We start from the raw sequence: 11085 nt of genomic DNA, 5'->3' as shown, positions 1-11085 counted from the left end.
CACAGGGTTTTCAGTGAATTGTTTTTTAACGAAGCAAGCCCTACATGAAAATTAACCAGGAAAAGAAATGAGAGCAGCAATGTGTAACAGCCAATCTGATTCTAAGACGGCAACAGTTGAGGATTGCCGAGGTGACTCAGCAGTTAAGAGCTCTTGCTGTGTAGACATGAGGATCAACATTCAAATCTCGAAGTTAAATAAGTAAATAAATAAAACCGGGTGTCATCCAGCACCTACTTATCACACTGGCACCAACGAGTGGGGGACAGGAAGGCACCTGGGGTTTGAAATGAAAGTCTCACGTTCAGCATGAGGCTGCCTCAGAGGAACAAATCAGAGTGGTAGCCTGCATGTGCACATGTGAGCAGACGCCGTACACATATGACTTCATCCACGTACATATATACACACACAAAAGGTGTTTTTAAATTTTGGGCCATATTTAAGATACAAATCTCCCATTAATAAGTCATTTTGCTTGGTCAGAAAACACTAAACCACTCAACTTACTAAGAGACCCACATGAAGATTAAACTGCTCATTGGTTACATATGTGTAGGGGTCCTAGGTCCAGTCCATGCATGCATTCTGGTTGGTGCTTCTGCCTCTGTAAGCCCTCATGGGCTTAGGTTAGTTGACTCTGAGTGGGGCTGTCTGTGATATGAACTCTGTGATTGCCTGCTCTTCAATCACTTCCCCCTAATGGAGCTGCCTTGTCTGGCCTCCGTAGATGAGGTAAACTCAATCTTGATACGATTTGATGTGCTGGTGTGGATTGGTAAAGGGGGCTCCCCTTTTCTGAGGAGAGAGGATGAGGGGATAGTGGGGAGAGGATGGGAGGGCAGAGCCGGAAGGATAGGAGGAAAGGGGCTATGATCGCTATGCAAAGTGAATATATAAAACAGACATAAATTTTAAAAAATAAATATTAATAAATAAATAAATTTGACAGCAAAAAAAAAGCTGAACATGTTTCTTCTTTCCCCCCCTTTTTATTGAAAATAAATTCTTTTCTCACTTAATACACTCTGATTTCAGTTTCCCCTCCATTTACTCCTCCCAGTTACTCCCCTTCTCCCCTCCCATCGGAATCAACTCCCTTTCTGTCTCTCATGAAGAAGCAATAGGCTTCTAAGGGATAACAGACGTAACAAAGTAAAATACAGTAAGATACAACAAAAACTATCACACCAAAGTTAGATAAGACCAATAGAAGGAAAAGAGCCCAAGAATCACAGACCCACTCCTTTGCACACTCAGGTACCCATAAAAGCACAGTGGGCTTGCTGCAGACTTGTTAAGGCCCTATGTCTGCTCCTTCTGTCTTTAAATAGGTTTCCTTTAAGTTGGTCCTAATTAGGTCTTAAAATAGCTACCCACCCCCCTTTTTTTTAAGAAAGTAGATATTTAAGTTGCTTGAATAGAACCACTTAAAATCATTAATTTCTTTCAAGTGAGCCATGGAAAAAAATTACTAAGGTAATAATTGTGAAGTGACCAAGAAAGTTTGATGAGCTGTACCCAAGACCTGCAGCTGTTTCTAACTGCCAGGAAATATGGAAGATGGGTAGTCCTTCTAGTATGCACAAAACCAGCTTTCTACTAACACAGCAACTTTAAGGGGAAAGCTAGTTCCTTCTGGTTCTTCAGATGGATGAAAACCTCTGGCCTGGGTGGAAACCTAAAATTCAAGCTATGCTTGGGTCAGCCATGGCCTGGCCAAGTAGCCATGCCCCAGGAAGGTGGGACCACACCAGAGAAGTAGGCTGAGCAAAAACCCTGCTAAAGAAATGGTGGAGTAATTATTTCTTCAATGAGATAATGTTCCTTTTTCTCCAAATTCCTAATGCTGACCATGTCCCTACCAGCTTCATGAAGTCCTATCGCATGCACCCGCCTGAGTCCTGAGTCACAAAGGTGCAACTGTTTTTTGTTTGTTTTTCTTATTTTGTTTTTCTGTCTGTTTCTTCCGGATGCTGGCCAGAACCTAAGTGCATCCTCTTTGGTATGTCTGAGCTTCCTTAGTCTTTGACTGCTAGGATTCAGTTAGCCTGCCAAATGGTTTTTCTTCTAAATTGTTTTTAAATAAATGTTGGCTTTGCTTGACTTTCCAACATCTTCCTGCCTTTTTAATTCTTTATAGAGAACACTGACATATTCCTGTGCCTCCAACCTGAAGGGTTAATAGCCAAAAGGCCTCAGCTTGGCTGAGAGAATCTAGACAGGAGAGTAAACTTGAACTGCATGAATTTAGGACCCAACAGGCTTCTGATAAGATCATCTCAGCAGCCTCCATGTTACCCACTTGAGACGTCAGAAAACCGACCCTCCAGATGAAGCCTTCTGACCCCAGATCCCCTTTCTGCCCTGGAAAGCCCTAAGGTCCCCGTGTCACATGCCAACAGCCTCCACTTCAGCTCTTCAATTGTTCTGAAGGGGTCATATCCTCGTCGTTTAGTCCCACATTCCCTCCGTCAATTCTTAGCTAACATAGACGGTATTACTATCACTAGCATAAAGGGGGAGAGAGACTAGATTTTGAACAGACACCAAACATGCTCTGCCTCATAAACAGATCAAGATGACTCACGGCATTGCTGCCCTTATGGAGATGGACACAGACAGGCATTTTGAATTTTTATTTTATTATTGTGTACGCGTGAATGCTTTGCTTGCATGTGTGTCAGTGCATGGCATGCATTCCTGGTGTTCACAGGCCAGAAGAGGGAGTCAGAACCCTGGAACTGCAGCTAAGGATGGCTATGAGATGCCCTGTGGGTACTAGGAACCATCTCTCCAGCCCAAGAATTTTATTTTAGTTAAAAAAAGAAAGATTTGGAAGGAGGAGCAGCCCAGTGGTAGAATGTTGGCCTAGCTTGCCCAAGGCCTTCGGCTTAATCCTTGGTACTATCAAATAAAAGCATAGTTCATAACTAGAGAACCTAGAGTACCTAACTCAGCCCCTGCTGTTCTTACTGGTCACATGGGAGTTAACACTTCTGTGGATTTTGTGGATTTTGTGGAACTTGCACAGCTTAATTTATTCAACTTTTTATGGATTAGATAACATACTACGAATTTTGAATTTTGTTAAATTTGTTGTTTTTTTAAGGATGTGAGAAATAGAAGTTAAGCTAAACATGGCTTTCTGCTAACATTTGCCAAAATTGTGCTGTCATATGAATCATGCATTTTCCAGTGAGACATCGCTCCAGTGAGAAGTCACTCCTAGAGGTGAATAAAGGAAAAGCTCTTCGGTAGTAGTAGCACTTTGTCCAGCCCCAGCTAATGCACAAAGAAGAGCCTCCAATAGAAGATTCTACTAGTTTATATGCATACGAGGTCCACATGGGCTGGATCCTTAAATCTGTTTTAGGTCCCAGCCCCAGGTGACACTTTGAACAACTTAAACAGATACAGGAGATTGCCAATCTGGCTACTTGAGCAGATGGAAGATTTATATAGGAAAGGTATTGCCAGAATTATTTCTTATGTACTCCAGTGCTGATCTTTACAGTTGGTTGGTACTCAGCTTCATCTTGTCTGCCTATTTATTTTTTATGTTGTTTTGTTTTTGTTTTTGTTTTCTGAAGAAACCACAGAGGACTTAAAAGAAGACGAGGGCTTATTGATAGCTGTGACCCCATGCTGCCCCCCTTAGAAACCGTTCTTTGATATAGGGTGGACCTAATGACCAGCTTGTGAGTCAGGGGTGTCTCCTTTTCTTGTGGGAAGAGAGCCTAACTGCAGGTCAGACTTGGCGATAAACATTAGCAAAAACTTTCCCAGCAACTTCCTTTACAGCACAAATTTTCATTCCCGAAGTTTCTAAAAAGTCTGGTTAGTTATCCTATCTATCTTCCAGTCATACTGGAGTCAGTGACCCTTTGCTAAATTCCACTTTGTATAACATATTTCCAACATAGGTTTATTAGTAGAACCTTTACAACATTGATGTTCCTGCTTCAAGTTGCTCCAACGTCAGTGTGACCAGGCAGCCATTGAGCTTTCTGAGTCCCTCAAAGGAAGTTGTGTCAGAATTAGAAATTGAAGATTCAATATGGAAAATGAAAAAACTTTTAAGGGTCTTCAGAAAGAACTTGAAATTGGCATTCATATGTGATAAACTCAGTCTTAGTTTAATCCAATATCCTGGGGCTATTGAATTAAGGGAGGCGATAATTATCTAAGAATCGAGTTCTTTAAGACTGTTTTACTGCCACATATATTGTATGACAATTGTAATGCAGGCACATAAAGGGAAAGCCAAGTAGTGCTTAAGAAACTAAAATGCCCATCCTAAATTTAACTTCCTCGCATTGGCAGTCATTTAGGTTATAGGACCTTGTTGTGATGTCTTTCCTTGCAATCATGCTCAGAATCACCCCAACTGTAAAGCAGAGTGCCTGCATCAGCCCGGAATTCTCAAATTGTAAGTATAGAGTCATTGGCATCTGTTTTAAAAGACACAGCACTCTGGGTAAATGTAACAAAATATGCTATCCCAAGCCAAACTGTCAATTAGCTAAGGCTTTAGAAACTGATTAAATTATAATACATGTAATGATAAAGACTGAAGGCTCACCACTCTAAAAGAAAAGTAGAAGTTAAAAGAATACAAACTTTAATTAGGAGACCCAGCACATCCAGAAGCATTTCTGTAGCGCGGACTTGATGATAACCTCATCCTTTAAATCCTCAGCTGTGGCGCTGAATCAGCGCTGTCGCAGTGGAAGACTGAAAGGAGACGCTCCACCTCTCTTTCAGGCTCACGCCTAAGCCGGCTTTCAGAGGCTTCCGGACCACTCTGTCACACACAGAGTCTTCCAGCCAAGTGTTCATGAGTGGGAACACACACTGTGCCTAGTCATCCCTGAAGTCCTCACAGGTAGCACAGGTAAACCATGCAACACACACACACACACACACACACACACACACACACACACACACGCACGCACGCATTGCTGGAAAGCCTGTGCCTTGTAGCACTCACTGTTCAGTCTTTCCCAGGAACTTCTGTCTTACCTTTGTGGTCATGTTGTTCTCCCTAAAGCTCTGGAGATGGCAGCGAGTAGATGGTGTCTGTGTAGCCTTCTCCATAGCCTCCTTCGGCCAAAGATCTAAGACAAGATATTCAAGATAAGACATTAAGACTCAGAGCTTGAGGATCCGGGCAGATAGCTCAGTTGTCAGAGAGCTCACTAGCTCAAGACTCCAGTCCCCAGTCCATGAAATCAAGCTCGGATGCTGTGTGCACACCTGTAATCAGCACGTACAAGGTGAAAGCAAGGCAATCAGAAGTTCAAGGTCATCCTCAGCCACATCAGGATTTCAAGGCCACCTCGAGAGCCTGTCTCAACCCTCCTCTTCCAAGGACACAGAACTCAAAACAGATAAGAATTCTGAGATTAAAAATTAGAGGTATTATTATTAATAAATGGCCACACAGGTTTTTTCCACTTGTCAGGTACTATGATCCGCAACAGGAGGAGATGTGTCTAGTCTCACTGCAATGCCAAGGCGTGTTATCCATGGGAGGGCTCCCCTTTTCTGAAGAGAAAAGGAAGAGGAGTGGATGGAGCCGTAAGAGAGGTGAGAGAGAGGGACCAGGAGGGAAAGAGCAAAGGGAAGGTGCCACAGGAATGTAAAGTAAACAAATAACTTAATAAAAATAAAATAAAATGTTTTATTATATTTAAGTTACTGTTGTAAGAATATAATGTTTTTATTTAAATAATTTATTTATTCTTATTTTTATGTGCATTGGTGTTTTGCCTGCATCTGAGGGCATCACATCTGTTGAAACTGGAGTTACAGAAAATGGTGAGCTGCCATGTGGGTGCTGGAAATTGAACTCCGGGCATCTGGAAGAGCAGCCAGTGCTCTTAACCACTGAGCCATCTCTCCAGCCCCACATGCTTTTTTCTTTTTCACATTTTAAAAATATTTTACTTGTTTACTTATTACAATTTATTCATTTTGTATCCCAGTTGTAGCCCCATCCATCTCTTCCCAATCCCACCCTCCCTCCTTCTTTGCCCCCTATGCCCTTCCCCAGTCCACTGATGGGGGAGGTCCTTCTCCTCTTCTATCTGACCATAGCCTATCAGGTCTCATCGGGACTGGCTGCATTGTCTTCCTCTGTGGCCTGGCAAGGCTGCAACCCCAGAGGGAGGTGATGAAAGAGTCAGCCACAGAGTTCATGTCAGAGACAACCTGTTCCCTTTACTAGAGAACCCACTTGGAAACTGGGCAGCCTATGGGCTTCCTCTGAGCAGGAGGTCCAGGTCCTCTCCATGCACGGTTCTTGGTTGGAATATATCCTCTGAAGCCCCCCGCCCCGGGTCCAGGTTTTTTGGCTCTGTTGGTCTCCCTGTGGAGCTCCTGTCCTCTCCAGATCTTTCTATCCCCCCTTCTTCCTGCACATTGCCCAAAGGTTGGCTATGAGTCTCAGAATCTCCTTCAGTACCCTGGTGAGTAGCGTCTTTCAGAGGCCTTCTGTAGTAGGTTCCTGTTCTTTCCTTGTCTTCAACTACTTCCGATGTCTCTCCTGTTTGCCTTTCTGAGTTGGTTTCAGCCTCTTCCCTAGGGTCCTCCTTGTTGTTTAGTTCTTTAGGACTATAGATTTTGTTATCCTTATCCTACATTATATGGCTAATATCTACTTGGAAGTGAGTATATACTGTGTGTGTCTTTCTGGGTCTGTGTTACCTCACTCAGGATGATCTTTTCTAGTTCTCACCATTTGGCTACAAATTTCATGATTTCCTTGTTTTTAATTGCTGAGTAGTTTTCCATTGTGTAAATGTACCACAATTCCTGTATCCATCCCTCCACTGAGGAGCATCTGGGTTGTTTCTGGATTCTGGCTATTATGAATAAAGCTGCTATGAACATGGTTGAGCAAAGGTCCTTGTTGCATGGTGAAGCATCTTTCAGATACATGCGTAGGCATGGTACAGCTGGATCCTGGTTCCAAACCCAGAGACGACACTCAACATCCTGTGGACACCTTCCTGGTCGCAGCGGCTGGTGGAAGTCACTCTCACCATCCTGTGGAGGGGATACCCTCCGGTCCTGTGGAGGAGGCTCCCTTCTGCTTGCTCGCCAGCTGCCTGGCTCACCGAAGTCAGAATCAGGCAGCACAGCACAGCCAGGGAGCACAGCTGAGTTGAGCTCGGTGTGGGACCCGGGTTCCATTCCCCTCCATCTCAGGGAAGCCTGTGGGGCACCTGAGCAGCTCTTGGCACAGAGTGCGGTGTTTTTCTAAAAATCTCCTGTTGGAACTCAGCCTGAACACAAGTACAGAAGTGGGATAGTGTTGGATAGTTCGGCACTAGGACACACCACCTTCAAAAGAGGCAGTTTTCCAAAAATCACCCAGAAAGTCAAATGGTTTTATACATCATTTGGTACAAGAAATTTTAGATACAAATACAAGCCAGGCAGTAAAATGCATAGCAGAATGCATGGGTGTGATCCAGCTAGCAGCATCCAGAGCCATCAAAGGCTCTCATTATCATAAATGATTTCAGTCTGCCGAGAGCCGCGCAGTCCCTGGGAAAAGCCCTCGGAGAAATCATAGGCGGCAAGAACTGTTAATCTTTCCGCTTCGGCGTGTGCTAGTAGACCAAAGGATAAACTCACCATGGAAAAATATTACCGAGCTGAAAACAACAAATTCTCTTTCAGTTTAACAGACAAATGGTATTCTAAAGCTGAGTTACCATAGATAAAAGCAATTTCCTGATCTGAACAAAAGAAGTAAAAATAGCTTAGTAACCGACTCCAAAAATAACCTTCAGAGAAATACACATGGACTCTAAAGCAGCTTACCAAGACTGACAGCTGGTCCATGAGGACCGAGCATCCCGCTAATTAGCATATGCTCTGGTCCACCCACCAGCTAGGTGAGCAGGTGGTTGACGAGTTATAAACTACCTTATTCTACCCAACTCTCTGTCGTGCAAATCCTCACCTTTAATATCACACATGCTCAGCCCCAACGTTCTGAAGGCTTAGCCCCATTCCCTCCTTTTTCTACTGGCTCCTAAGGCTCACCACAGACAGCTCTCCTGTGTCGCAGGAAGTGTAATAAACTGTCAACAGTTTTGTTTTTTTTCCCCCTTGAAGATCCTTATGGACACTTTGTGCATCATTTTATAGAAAAGGAAAGTGAGCAACAAAGAAGTCACACATAATAAAATTCAGAGTAAGACAAGCATTAATAAACTGTGCTCCTCAACCATCAATAAACTGTGCTCGCTCTCAAATAAATGAGAACAACAGTGAGGCAGCTAGGAAGGATCAGAGGCACAAAGGTCAGGAACTCATGCAATTTATCATCTAAAATGAGATTTTTTTTTAATAAAAACATTGTTTAATGTTCATATTGAGACATAGCACTGACTAGGACTGAAGCTAACAAACTGAAATACGTAGTATTTATTGCTCTGGGTCACATCTTCAATCAAAAAAAGGAGTCCCCAAATCTCTAACCATAAGACAAAAATTCAGAAAGATACATTTTAAAATGGGTTAAAGGGCATGGTCAATATTCATTATTTTTGAGATTATAATTTAATCACAACTTTTCTCTCTTCCTTTTTCTCCTTCTCCTACAACAATGAACCTCTTCCCACTCTCCTTCAAATTCATTGCCTTTTTTTCACTAATTACTATTGCATGTGTGTTTGTGTGTAAACAAAATCCCAAATGTTCGATTTTATTAATAAAGACTCAGGAGCCAGATGCTAAGGTGAAAACCCACTACCTCAACGAGGCAGAGAAAGCACCAGCTGACCTTCCTACTCAGCCAATGTCCCAGAAGGAAGAAGTCCCTTCTCCTTCTGCACAGTCTTTTTTTTCTCTGGGATCTTTTTTTTAATTTATTTATTTTTATTAATTACAGTTTACTCACTTTGTATCCCCCCATAAACCCCTCCCTCCTCCCCTCCCGATCCCACCCTTCCTCCCCCTTCTTCACGAATGCCCCTCCCCAAGTCCACTGCCAGGGGAGGTCCTCCTCTCCTTCCTTCTGATCTTAGTCTATCAGATCACATCAGGAGTGGCTGCATTGTCATCTTCTGCAGCCTGGTAAGGCTGCTCTCCCGTCACGGGGAGGTAATCAAAGAACAGGCCAATCAGATTATGTCAGAGGCAGTCCCTGTTCCCATTACTATGGAACCCACTTGGACACTGAACTATCATGTGCTACATCTGTGCAGGGGTTCTAGGTTATCTCCATGCCTGGTACTTGGTTGGAATATGAGTCTCTGGGAAGACCCCTGTGTTCAAATTTTCTGCACAGTCTTAAAAACCCTTCAAACTGTATGTCTCTCCTCTCTACTTCCTGTGTGTCTCTCTGTCTGTCTTCCAGACTTCCTTTCACTCTCTATGGGGTTTTTCCTATGTTCACTTCCTGACAACAGTTTGCTTGCTCCACCTCATGACCTAGAGTTAACTTTACAAAAAAAAAAAAAAATCTCTTGGATTAAAGGTGTGTGCTAGGGCTGGGCCACACCACAACTAGAAACAGGTTTTTCTAGTACATAGACCAGGGTTCACACTGTGATCAGATATCCTGCAACATATTCCTAAATATAACCTGTTCAGTGCCTATCATGTCTCTGGTATGTATGTTTTCAGGACTGACCACGTGGTATTGGAGAACCAATTGTTATGCTCCTTCCTGGGTAAGCTTCCTCCTCCCAGTCTTAGCATCCCTCAACTGCCTGTAGTTCTTGGTGTACAGCTGGGGCCTCATGGGCTTTCCTCGTCACCTCTGATGTGTCTCATTAATGCATGTGTATGTGTGTGTGTGTGTGTGTCTATCTGTATGTCTTTGCTCTTCTTGGGGACTGCTGACATGGTTTAAATAAGTTTCATTAAGCTGCTATATCCTGTGAACATAAAACCAACAACTGATTAAGGAAAATAATCAGGTGTGAGAACATACTCAGTCTATACACAGTACAGCCCAAACCACCTGAATGTGAGGGGGAAAAGAAAAATTAAATGAATCAGAAATCCTCATTTAGAAAGACAAATGGGATGGACATTGGATGTAGGAGAAAACAAGTAACAGGACAGGAGCCTCTAAAAGACTCTACCCAGCAGTGTATCAAAGCAGATACTAAGACTCATAACCAAACCTTTGGCAGAGTGCAGGGAATCATATGAAAGAAGGGGGAGTTAGTATGACCTGGAGAGGATAGGAGCTCCACAAGGACCAAATATATCTGGGCACAGGGGTCTTTTCTGAGACTGATGTAGGACCAAGGACCATGTATGGATATAACCTAGAACCTCTGCTCGGATGTAGCCCATGGTAGCTCAGTAACCAATTGTTTTCCCATACTAAGGGGAACAGGGACTATTTCTGACAGGAACTCAATGGCTGGCTCTTTGACCTCCCTACCCCCCAAGGGAGGAACAGCCCTGCTAGGTCAGAGAGGAGGACTTTACAGCCAGTCCTGAAGATACCTGATAAAACAGGGTCAGATGAAAGGGGAGGAGGTCCTCCCCAATCAGTGGACTTGGGGAGGGAGGGATGAAAGGGGCAGGGAGGAGATGAGGGAGGGAGGGTGGGATTGGGAGGGAATGAGGGAGCAGGATACAACTGGGATACAGAGTTAATAAAAATGTAACTAATAATAAAAATAAAAAATAAATGAGTTAAGTACACTTGAAACCACCCATGCTTCTTATCATAGTTAGATTGGAACAGAATATCCAAATTTCTCAAAAACTCCTTTTCATAACCTTTATCCCATCTCTCATGCAAGTGTCTAAGTTTTACCAAGTGCTAAAAAAATATTCTGCTATTAAAAAAAAAAACTGTAGTCTGGTTTTGGAATCTAGATTTGAGATCTAGACCATAATGTTATGACTCTTTGAAGAAAATTGTCCTTGCTCAATTGCCCCTGAACAGATTTTTGTTGTATTGTAGTCTCCCACTTTTAAGGCATTCCAGTATATATCAGCCAACAACACAATTTAATCATTTATCATGTACAGGTGAACTGTGGCAAATACCCAGCTGTCAGTTATCAAAATTATTTCCACCATATGTGTTTCTAA

General features: G+C 43.0%; 1 long non-coding RNA gene across 2 annotated transcripts in view; it reads right to left on the bottom strand.

Annotated features, from left to right (window-relative positions):
- Positions 1 to 11085, bottom strand: part of LOC132655926 (uncharacterized) — a 254862-nt gene that overhangs the window by 38486 nt on the left and 205291 nt on the right. For both annotated transcript variants that reach the window (XR_009593887.1, XR_009593886.1), the window contains exon 2: positions 5029 to 5123. This is a non-coding gene — a long non-coding RNA (uncharacterized LOC132655926). The remainder of the gene's footprint in view (positions 1 to 5028; positions 5124 to 11085) is intronic.

This window comes from Meriones unguiculatus, chromosome 8 (assembly GCF_030254825.1).
Source record: "Meriones unguiculatus strain TT.TT164.6M chromosome 8, Bangor_MerUng_6.1, whole genome shotgun sequence".
In the NCBI taxonomy this organism is placed as follows: Eukaryota; Metazoa; Chordata; class Mammalia; order Rodentia; family Muridae; genus Meriones; species Meriones unguiculatus.
This window is presented reverse-complemented; position numbering and strand designations above follow the sequence as displayed.